The following is a 13,378-nucleotide window of genomic DNA, read 5'->3' on the forward strand; positions in this document are numbered from 1 at the left end:
TTTGTTTGATCGTGTCTTCCGATACCTTTATTTAAACTGTCAACGGTATTTTTTCACTTATTTTACCTATACCCAGAACCTTTAAATTCTGTACACAGGTGTAAAGCAGTGACCATAAATTACTTTAATATATAAATAAATTGTGAGGTAAATAATAATACCGTAACGTTGTATTATATTAAGTCAACGCTGGTGCTAGGCACACAGCTTTTATTTAAAAACTCTATGTAAAAGCTCTTATAATATCGTATGATGGTGAGGTACCTATTTACAAACGTATTAAATAATTATTATTTTGTATCCATAACCATGCGTTGATTCAATAAACCATGCCAACCACTTCGTATTAACTTAAAAAATATATATTTTTCAAAAGTTTCCTCCCTTATTATTACTTATTTTGAAAACTTGTTTTTAAGTACAGACAAGATATCAAAATACTATAACATTTTTTATTATCTTCAGAGCTTCTGATAATGAAGTGAGTAAATTTTAATAAAGCTATAAATATCAAAGCTTCATTGCATTTATTTCATTGAGAAAACACCTCGAATTCACATGATATCGATGCAGTTTTTGCATGAGGAGATAGTTTGCAGCTGAATGAGTAATAAAGACCGGCCCTTAAGATTCTTCGGAAAGTCACACACGCTCTTTTTTATGCGAATCCATAATTTTGGATTTTAAGCATCCCATCCGACCTGCTATGTACTTTTTACGATACAGACTCATTCGGGACTCGTGGCTTCAAAAATCTTGTTTGTCAGTAACTGTAACAGGGAATCTTAATCTTTTTTCATTACTTGACCTTATATTCTTTTCGATTGAATGGTACAATTGAAAGTTATCTTTAATAAATAATTATTACATTTTACTACAATTATTCTATTGCAACACACTATTGAATAGTGTGTTGCAACAGTTCAACCATAACAGTGTTTCCCAACGTGGGGAGATTTGAATGTTTTGCGTCATCAAATCAAATCAAATCATCACTATTTGGTACAATTTTTTTTGTTAAAAAACGCATATTCGAAAATATTTTTTTATATTGCAAGCATGACTCCGAAAAAATTACTATTACAATGTATCTATACTATAGATTCTATAGTCTAAGACTATTGCCCTTCCCAACATAATAATAATTTGTTAATGGCGGCGAATTTTATGATTAATTTGTTACTGAAAAAAAAATATCGTTTTGATATCACAAACTGTGGATGATTAAAATTGACCAAATTAGTACCTCACATAAAAACTCTTTGCAGCTCACATCAGGTACAAGAATCGCACTTATTTTCTTGCAAGTTGTACATAAAATAAAATATAAATAGGTACTTATTTACGAACGTTAAATTAAAAATAGTATTTTCTATATGCATTTTTTATTTGAAGAAATTACTTTTTTTCAGAATTTGTAAGTTAACTGTGAAATTTTGATAGGGGGAGGGGCATGAAAATTTTTGAAGCATTGATTTGGGGCATGACACAAATAAGGTTCGGAAACACTGCACTAGGCCCATATTATATGTACATCCATTATACCTACATATAGATAATACTATTTATATATACAATGTCCTCCTTATTAATATAAGAACTAAAAAAACTTACTCACAGTAGTGATACTAAAACAAATGTTTATTGTTAATATTACAACGCAGCATTTATCTAAAAACTGTAGAACAAGGAATTAACGACATAAATGGATACTAAAGGTTTTAATAAGTATGATCATCAGTAACTTAAGTGATTTAAACATTTGTGAATAGTTATTGACACTTCTATAAAACCAAAAATAAATAAATAAATAACGAATTATTTTTCCAAATGAATTACCCCCCTCCCCCATAATTATCTGTGTGTACCCTCGGCTTGAGAACCAACCACGGTGTAATAAAAATATATTAAGCAAGAGTGTGTTTATTGATCGCGTTTTAAAGTTGAGACCACATAATTAGCTGTAACCCGAGAAAGCTCACTGAGCTTTGAATTTTGTTACTTTGGCGCCATCTAGAGATTGCCACGCAAAGTATCATTATAAATACATTTTTTGCGAATATATTACTCATTGATGTTATGGTTTTATTGAATGTTTCAATTTAAGTGAACGAAGCCGTTGATTATAGCTAACATACCGATGTTTTATTAATTATGTACTACATTGAATATAATTATTATACCTACGTGCAGCCCAGCGCCTGACAAATAAATTCCAATATTGAAATAAATTCCAACAGAAAATATGGCAATTTATAATATATTTCTAAATCACAATCAAATATGTATCTAGAAAGGCCCGTGTTGCATTTCAGATATTATTTTCATAACTTGAATAAGTGTAATAAAAAATAACAATTCTGCAAATCTATAATAGTTTTAAGGATTCTGGCAAATACATATGAAACATTTTTTAATAAGTTTTAACTTTTTTCAGGGTTTCAGGTTTTTTAGCCCCCCCCCCCTCCCCACTCCACAAGTATTAATCCAGGACTCCTTCAACTGTAAATATGGATCTGCATTCAGTTACTTTGGCCTGCACATACGAAAAACTAATGTACTCGAGTACCTATATAAAAGACAAACTAAAATCTGTATTGACTTTATATCCAAAAAGCAGTTTCGCTATATTTTCCATATAAACAGATACTTCAAATTTGATTCATAGAGAGAATAAATCATCTAGTAGGGTGCCAAGCCATAAAGGTTGAAAAGATGGTGTTGAGTTGGATTTAAAGACCTCGAGTGTCGAAAATTGAAGCGAAGTAGCTTTTGACATACATGAATAGAGGCTCATTCCGGAAGAAGACCAACATATCGGTTTAGTGCAAGGACGAAGAAGATAAACATACGTAGGTACTTAAGATTTTAACTTGACACTATAACAACGTGAATTTGGGGGGAAAACACCATAATTAATAATTGTAATAACTGTAAGTATTTAACTCAAATATTGTGTTCATATACGTTCAGTAAAAGCCGCAGGCAATGGACTAATTATATAAAATAATTAGGTTGTTGTCTTCTGGAAGACTAGATTCTCCACAATAATATCAATATTAGAATTTACATGGTAAAGATAACTTAAAAAAATGAAAAGTCTTTGATGGAATCGAGACAAAAATCTGGGTACTTGGTAGTCTCTTGGTCTCGGAGATGAAACCCGAACCTTAAAGATACTGGTTAATAGATGACTATATTTTTTCAAAATGTGGCTGTATCATCATATGATAAGGATTTGAACTGATCATTTCACCGATGATGACCTTAATATAGCCAAATGAACTTATATTCATTATCGATCGCAGGAAATTTGAATAAGTCTTCTATATTATTCGTAACGGGAAATATGATAATCTACGCATCATTATAGATGAAAAGGTATAGTGTAGCAAAAACGTATGGTGTAGATAGGGGTATAGAGAGATTATCTATTCGAAATGCATCCTGAGTACGTAGCTCAGGGTAGAAGGCGTTGGTAATCTGACTTGATTAGTCTTGCTAACCTTCCGTAGAAAACGGTCCAATGGTGAGAAGATTTATAATACGTAGATAAAGTAAATGCTTACATATTTTTAAATACTGACTACAAAAGTAAGTACAAATATTTTTCAATCATTATACTATAACTTTTGTTGATTGTATAGAATGGTCATTTCTTCGATTTTATATTTTATTCAATGCTATTTACCACTCGAGTACTTCCGGTCAAACAATAACAATGTAAAAATATTTTTCGATAAAGGTACTTGAGGTAACATATTAATATAATAATATTTTTTGACATGTACAAAATATCATATTTTTCTGGAAATATAATAATATGAATGAATATGAATGAATATTATTATTCGGTGCAGTTTTAATAAATCCTATTATAAAGCTCGGCACGCGCTTTTGAAGCTGAAAAAAAGCTTTCGGAACGGTAATACGTGTCACAGCCATAATTCAAAAGATAATTCCACCATTGTTTGTTACTAATAGGTGCTCAAAATTTGTCACGTCTGTGGCTACATGCCAAATACAAATGAAATGTAGGAAGTAAATTTTAATTTTGTGTAGTTGGCTTCTATGAAATGAATGATTGTGGTTTTTATAAACTAGTCAAAAGCGAAATTATCTATACAAGCGATTTAAAGCCAATACATGTGTATTTTATTTCTAAATCATTATATTTATTATACCGCTTACTTTGAATTTGGATTTCAAATAATTCTATATATCAATTGATCCCAATAGTATTCATCGTATGCCTACATATATTGCTGTGTCATTTGTATGTTTAAGATAATAAAACAAAATATACGAATATAAAAGCAAAGAATTTAGAATAGAAGGAAAGATTAGCTTACTTTTGAAGATTTTCTTAAGAATTAAATCTTACTGTTATCTAAAAAATGTCATTGGCCCCAACAAATCACACCGCTCCGCACCAGACCCGGTATTAATCGCGAGATTCACGGGACCCTACGTTTGGATCTGAAGCATCATTTTTTTATTACTAGGAATGATTAAGGTCATCACGCACTCAAATGTGCTTTGACTGAATTTACATGACTTTAAGTTAAGAGTACCCATGGGAGAGATGAGCACGTTGAGGCAATATTAAAAATTGTAGCAAGCAACAAAAGATAATAAAAAACTGACGAATATTCTAAGTGAAGAGATCTTCACGTTGGCAGTACGTCGCAGCAAGTTTTTTTTAAATGCACCAATATTGGCCTTTGTAGCGAGCAGGTCGGACGGTCCAATGGACCCAACAGCTGGTTGAACCAACTTGAGCAGCTCTTCCCTTTCCGTATACGTTTTAGGACATTCCCAGAGGATGTGGTTTCCATCCTGTATTTCTCCGCCATATAGACTTGTTGAAGGGGTAACAAGACCAAGCTCAAAGAACATGCCAGCGAAGTCGCCATGTCCACTCTAGAATTGACTGGTGTAATGATCTGGAGGCAAAGCGGTTATTTCTATTCGCCATTTTGTGTGCCTGCCTTTGGTGAAGGCATCCCATTTTTTCTGCCAGGTCTTAAATATACCTCTTCCATAAAGTGACGGTATCTTTAAATGAGGAATGATCATATTTTGCAATTTGATGTTCAATAGCACATTGGATATGGCTTGGTTCCAAATACCGTTTTTTTTTCTTTCAGTGGAATTTCAAAAGCTTGTTTCGCCAACTATGGCTTTATGATAGGATCTCAAACAATATTATTCCCTCGATTTACGAGAGACACTTATTTACAAAATAAAACTAATATCTATAAGGAAAATGGTTATAAATTTATTTCATAATAAACTGTATGACACCATTCTGTTTTACGACTTGGTTCAATTTTTAATTGAACACGCTGCGACTCACAATATCTCTTCAAATAGGTAGACTCTTCTTCAACCACCTAAACCTTCAATCTGGCCAAATTTTGCTAGTTTTCCAAATAAACAATGATAAAAATAGGGAAATTAAGCTCAGACTCGTAGACGATAATATACCCTATTTATTATCCAATTAGCCATTCCCGTGTCTCTCAACACGCGGCTCCATCACATTTCAAGTGCGTTTAGTCTCTGACTGTCTATCTTGTCTTCACAGTTATTCATTTATACAAATTACTTTAACTTTAAAAAATCATTACGTTTATTTGTATCAAAAAACATCAAATTATCGTTTGCGTATTAAGGTTTTTATTAAAAATTATGAATTATTACTTGCTATTATAAAAACTTTTCTAAAGTATGTATTTTTTTAGATATATGTTTTGTATGTCTCTATATTTTTCAATGGTTGTTCTATCAATGATTAAGATATCCAATGTTCCTTGAATCATTTATTATTTGATAAATATCTTCTGTTTAAATCGAAGGTCATTGAAGATGCTTAAGCATGTGATAAATTTTAAAAACCCTTTCAATAAAGCTCCGGCGATTCTTTACTGAAGAAGTCTGTCTCGAATTTCTACCAATAATACTACATTTGATTGGTGGTGATCAAAATCTACCAGTAATTTTTCATTACCAAAAACAAATACTTAAATAACAATATGATTTAAAAAATATTTGTGCCCATTTAATGGGTTTATCAATGCTAAAAGAAGTTTAAATTATCTACGTAATTGAGCGAAAAGATATATAGTTTCACCAACTACCACTAAGTCACCCACGCCTATGAAATTATAATGGTACGCCCACGATGGTCCAGCGGCTAACGCGTCGGATTATAATATCGTGGATCCCAGGTTTGAATCCTGGGTCTGGCAAATAGACATATTTTTTTAAGTGTTTTGGTTTTGGAGTATGGACCTAGTAGGTTGAGCAAGTGGCTAACGTTTATTTCACGTAAAAACAAAAATATGTTTATACAAACCTCTACTCTGTAGAGGCCCACAATAATATGATCTTCTTAGGATCGGACATGGTCACAGGAAATGTCTAATGTCAATATGTATGTACCTACTATTTATTTTGATATAATTAATTGTTTTGGAAAATGTTTCAGATTGATATCTTGAGTTGATGTTGGTATTAAATGTTTAATAGATATTACAAACACAAACTATATGCATTAAACAATGGTTATTTTATCACTTTGTCAGTGCCAATCCAAAATTGCCGCCTCCAAATTAAAAATATTTACTTAAATTGAAATATATGTACAAGAAATAAAAATAGTTGAAATCATTATTCTGTCATTTTTTACTACGATGTTTATTAACATGAACAGAAATTGTGCCGTAGGCGATTTTTTAACTATCCATTAAGTCAATTCATTATAATAATGCCTCTTACATATTATTATTATAGTGTAATGACTAGGTTAATATCTTGAATATGTAGGTACAATAACATTTGTGCCTATCATGATATGACACTGCATCGTTCTATAAAGACTTCTAGAGAATACTTTTCAGTATATTCTTATAGGTAAATTTGTGATTTTTGTCAACAATATTATTATGTACCTACTTAAATAATATATATATATAATGTATTTTCTGTGCATTTTACCGCCCCCTAAAATCTGCCGCTAAGTGCTTCGCACCCACAGAGAATTCATGGAAAATGTATATAATGGCAACACTTTTCCTATAAAATTGACATAAATAATTATGGGCGTTGACTATCTAGATTATAGCTGAGGGGTATCTGGTTAATAATTTAGCCATTATGTCACCTTATACTGCTCCCAATGCAATAGATATTATGGACATATTCTTTAAATATAATTGAAAAAAAATATTTGGTTTGAAATTTTGATTCTATTCCAATTCTTACCTTACTTAACTATTATAATTAACCGTCAAATTACCCAGTAAACTGATTTCTCAACCCTTAATTATTAACCACTTCTTAAGAAGGTAATTGAAAAAAATGTGATGAATATTGTAAATTAAAAAATACCTATATATATCTTGAATCACCTGCATGTAATATCTGAAACTTACTTGAATCGTAACGTAAGGTAACTGTTCCTCGAAGTGTGAGATTGTGTCAACTGATAAACTTTACAAGCGTTGTACGAACCATTCTTTGATTGGGACAACTAATCTGTTAAGATGGAAATTCCACTAATACCATGTAAGGATCGACGATTGATTGGAACCATAATATAGGTATTTTGTAAAATAAATTTAATTTATATAATAGTATAATATGTATAATCATGGCCCCCACAAGAGGGGGCTAACAGGGCTCTAGCCTGGAGGACCGGGCTCAGGAGGGGCCCGGCGAGGCGAGTCGACCAGATAAGCGAGATAAACACACATCACAAATTTGTTCTATTAGTAAAAAAGGTCTATTTTCCTTCAATAATGTTATTATTTAAAATTATGTGGTTGTACGATACAATTTTTAATTGTGTATCGATACTCGACAACTCCATAATTCAAATGTATGTATTAAAATATACAAAAAAAAAACATTAAATATACATATTTAATTTACCCCGTAGGTACACCATTTGGAAAACGCTACTGTAGAGAGTCACACAGCCTATCATTAGCTATTGGTCGGGGGGCCGCCAAAGATCCTAGCCTGGGAGCCCACTTCAGGATGTGGGGGCCATGTGTATAAAAGTATCAGTTTATTTTAATAGTTGTCAATATTTAAAGTCTATATTCACGAAACGGTCAACAATCCCCTGGCTACTCAAGTTTAATTTATAAATACATTTTTTTTTAAATTTTCAGATTTGTTTTCCTTATTACTGAAGAAATTTGAATTATGTTGTTAATATACAATACAAGCAGATAGACTATGCGTTCGTTCAGTCTAAAGTTATGAACTCAGTGATATTTTACTGGTTGAAATGAGTATTCGATTTGTTTTATTCGTTCATTTTCTTCAAATATGTAAAATTATAATCAATACGCATTTGTTTTTATAATGGTCTTATAACTAAAATAGCTATCGACTATATATATGTATATATATTTATAATTTACTATATTGTATTCTCTTGTATGGTAGAAGAGTGTATGCAACATTTTCACTGAAAAAAAAACCACAATCACCAACACAATATTGCATTGCTAAAAAAAATGTCCATTAAAGAGATACCGGTAGAGAATATTAAATTTCACCTAAACTTGTACGTTTTTATCAGTTTAGTGATTGGCAGAAGTTGTCTCCGTGAAATCTAACAAAACAATAATTAATGTCCTAAAACTATATGATCAGTAATTAAGATTTCTTTGCACTGACATCATACACAAAAGAGAAAGATTTAGGATATTCCCAGCCAATGTATTTTATGCTTACAATATACATATTATTTTCGGAAGAAATATAATATATCTACTGTTGGTTATTTATATCACTATATTATGGAAGTTCCTCACTTCAGATGCGTGCCTTTTATTTTATTATTATTATCGTTTTTACGGTACTACAACAAAATAAACTACTTTTTTAGAATTTAATCTTATACATAAATATTGTTTTGAAAGCTTAAATAAATTACTCTTTAATTCCACCATTATTTTCACATAAATCAGTTGTTCAGATTTAAATTTATAATATGATACGTAACTATTTTCAGGTGTCGACGTATATTACGATAAAGTGCGTCGACAATATAAATAACAGCGATATTTCTCTTATAATCTCATACTTTTTAAAGGCCCAACTTACCCGATGATTGCATGATAAATTTTTGTAATGCCTCTTGGGGCTTCAGCTGGATTGTATTACTTTGAAATTAGAAACCTCGAAGCTTCTTTAATCGAATTGCTCTCAGCAAGGTCATATTATTTATACTTTATCCTATAATAAATTTACAATAATTTGTAAATACTATGTTAAGCAGAAAATGTGCATCGTAAGATGTATTCTACCCATTAATATGAATTTAAAACTAGTGAAGTATTTTTCATCTTGTGATAATAATAATAATTATTGTCTTATTACTCAATTAGGTACCTACTTGCTTCATTCTATCACGGTCAAAGCATAATTCAATCACAACGTCCTCAGTTTTTTTACCTCGTGGGATCTGCAACTTGTAGATTGCTCTTGTAGCATTGCATAAGGGTTTGTAAACGGTTGCCAAGACGATAAAATCCAAGCGGCTATGTCACACATTATGTGTGGTATCGCAATATCGGACGGCATCCGAACCAAAGCAAGTTTTGTCATCATATCCATCTACAAACAAAAACTCAAAAGAATATCATATTAATATATAATCATTTCTCGTAAAACAAAATCTGTTAATACAAACCTCTACTGTGTGGAGGCCCATTTGATCTTATTACGATCGGATATGGTCAGAACATAAGAGTTATACTAATTTTTAAAATATTTTTTTTTATTGAGAAATGTATATATTTGATCAATATAAAAAATAACAATGAATATACTTTTATAAAGCAACACTTATGTTAGTAATTATTGTGAAGGAGGAATTGATGAAGCCTTGGTTAGGTTAAATGAGGCCTCAAAGTAAATATTGAGTCACCATTATTAAAAAAAAAAGGTAGCAACACTTTGATTTCTAGTTTTTAAGTTAACTAAACTAGCAACACATAAAAAAGATATTCCGGAATAATGGAAAAGTATTTAAATTTCATACTAAAATAACAAAAAAATAAATCTTTCTAAAAACCTTATAATATTAGGTACCAATTCGTGGCAACATTACATGTAAAATAATAATAATTACGAAATTATTATTCTGCCTTATGTAATTTCCCAATCCAAATCGCCAGCAACTTTCCAGTTAGACTTTTCTGAGCCATTTTGCAATGAAAGCCTCAATGTTTTCACAGTTTGTATAAGAATTATTACATCATGGGTCATTTTTGCTTTAAGATATTAAAATCTTTTTATTAGTTCATATGTTTAGCCAATATCTCTACAGAAGATTTTTTTCAATATCTTTGATTGAAATCATATTTTTGGATTGTATTTAAATAGTTATCTATCTTACGTAGGTAACAATTGACGGAGAAATAAATATTCACATCGTTACATAAAATTGAATTATTTTTAATAATATCTCTGATTCAAATAATTGATTTAAGCAATCAACAGAAGGACAAGTTATTTGATACTCTTTGCTTTTAACTACGGAAGTAATTTATACGACCGCTTGTATGTGACTTTGAAACAGGCGCAACCTTTTGTTCCCAACGTTGTAATCGACACCTTACAACCAATGCGCTATGTTTTTGTATCACATACGATTTACATGCGTGAATAAAAAATATAATAACACAAAACGATGGCGGATAACTAAACAGTATAAGTAAGGATTTGTTCATTACTAATTATTATTGTAAAGCAATTTTTGAATTACATGCTATCCAACGTAGGGTAAACTGTGCTTCTTCTGTGACATTAAGTTTTTTTAGTGTTGGCAATTATTAATCGAAACAACTGCTTATCATTTTACAATAATCCTGATGCTATGGAAACATCATATATAAGACTCATATTATATATCTTGTTATTTATATAATCACGAGAAGGAATGATATTTTAAATGTATTATAATGTATATAACAAAGATAATAATTAATAGGTATATAAAAATGTAGTCACAATTCATATTGAGTACGTGATATATTAAAGTGATAATATGGCTGTATATAATATGTTGATCTGAGGTAACTGATTAATTTTATGTAGTTGTTATTAATTATAAAGGGAACATGATTTTTCCTTCAAAATACACTTTCACTATAATATTGTGAGTTAGACGTAGATTTTTCGCTGAATATCATTTTTGTGAGGATAGCGTTATTTTTCGTGCATTTAAATTGCTGCAATAGTAAATATTACACATCTTGTTTTTTAATGGATTGAAAAAAATCATTAATAACTATTTTCCGTGAAAGGTTTTATTTTGATGCTCGATTGGATATAAATAAAGTAGAATTCAAGTTATGTACATTTTTATTTTTTATGTAAATCGATGTTTTATAAAATAAACATAAAATACATGATTGCTATGAATTATTCAAAAATCTCGTGCCGCTATACATATAAAAAACGTAATAAACTATTTTTCTGATCAGTATAATCATAAAATAATATTATATAATAATAATATGAGATCTTTTAATGAAAACACCTAATAAAAAATCTACTTTTATTTTTGATTTTTTAAATATTAACGTATTAATCATTTAAAACAGCTTATAATGTAAATGACTTCGCTACTATTATAATAGACTATATTCTTTTTATATTTTTTTACCGTTATCAAATCAAATTTATTGAAATCGTAAAATAATAATAACAACTTCTAAACTATTTTTAATATGTATTTTATTTATTTCCACAATAATTATATTACACTTATTTTTAGGAACGCGTTATTCATTAGGACACTAATTGGTACCTTAAACAAGAGTTTAGCAATACGATATTTATACTTATTTATATCACTTCTATTATTGACGAGTACATATTGCCATATTTTATAAATTACTAATATTAATTAATATAATCACAATTCTAAAAGATGAATCAATATAAAAAATCAGTCTCTGCAATAAACAAATTTATTTAAAAATTAATCAATCGATTAAACGAAAGTGATTAACTCTAAAAATATTAACACATATCATCATGTTAAGTCATTAAGTAGATTAAACAATTATTATTTTATTATAAAAGGAGTCCAATGCAAATAAATGACAAATATGTTAAATCACAATAAGTACAGTTAATGTGCATTAATAATTATACTTACAAAATTCTCTGTAAAATAAACCCTAAGATGCATTCCTGCTTACAACCAAATAAATAAATAAGTTAGTTACCTACTCTATATTTTAATACAGTTTATCAAAAGCACATGGATTATGGCTGTAGGTTCCTAAGTAAGTTTATTTGTAATCTCTGAAGTTCGTAACATAATAATTTGGTTCCCATACCATGTAAGGGTCCGGCCACACGATTAACAAAGCGCAGTAATATAAATCTGACTGATTGCTGGCATGGCATTGCTTTATAGCACCAATAAAACAACAATTAAAATAATGCGTGAGCTTCATTAGTTGTTAGGCTTTGCGTGTTAGTAGCCATTACATAAAAAATCTCTCAGGAAGCAATCCGTTTTGAAGAATCTGCCAACGTATTCTGTTTTGGTGATTTGGTAAGACTAAAGATTATGACTTTTTAAGAGCTTAACGCTAAAAAGCTTGATACCTACTATTTTTAATTATATTATGTTAGTATTCGTGGCGTACGATATATTATTACTATACAACTACTGTTGAATAAAAGCTCATATACCTACGAATTATTTTCTTCATTGGGTTATATATTATGTAACTAATTGAATCATTACTGACGGTCGATAAAGTAATATGGTGTATGCAAAGTAGATAGTTATGTATATGTAGATATGAAATATTCTGAATAATATAGAACATGTAAAGGAAATATACTTGGGTAAAATTCGTCATATAATTATTATTTAAAATTTTTACTAATATTATTTGACCATATCCGATACTAATGATAGAATCAAATAGAGATTCTAATAGAGTGAAGTTTTGAATTAACAGATTTTTGTTTTTTTTTTTATAATAAATGGATGTTAGCTACTTGCTCAACCTGTAAGGTCCACACTCTCCAAACACAAATTGAAAAAACAGTATGAATATTTATCAGACCCGGAATCCGAACTTGGAACCCACAACATTTTAAGCCGACGCGTAAGCCGCTCGGCCATCGTAGGCGCCACATAATTACACAATAAATACATAATATTATTATATTGCACTTTATCGATTATTTCTTCAGATGCTCCCCACCTGCAACATTTATTGACTGCACGCCACTGATATTCATTGATTTCTATATTGCAATAAATATATTTTCCATTTTTTATTTGCATCACATTATTACATAAATTTTAGCAACTTATAAG

Source organism: Rhyacophila brunnea, unplaced genomic scaffold (assembly GCF_057557595.1).
Source record: "Rhyacophila brunnea isolate RB1 unplaced genomic scaffold, BYU_Rbru_1.0 scaffold_8, whole genome shotgun sequence".
In the NCBI taxonomy this organism is placed as follows: domain Eukaryota; kingdom Metazoa; phylum Arthropoda; class Insecta; order Trichoptera; family Rhyacophilidae; genus Rhyacophila; species Rhyacophila brunnea.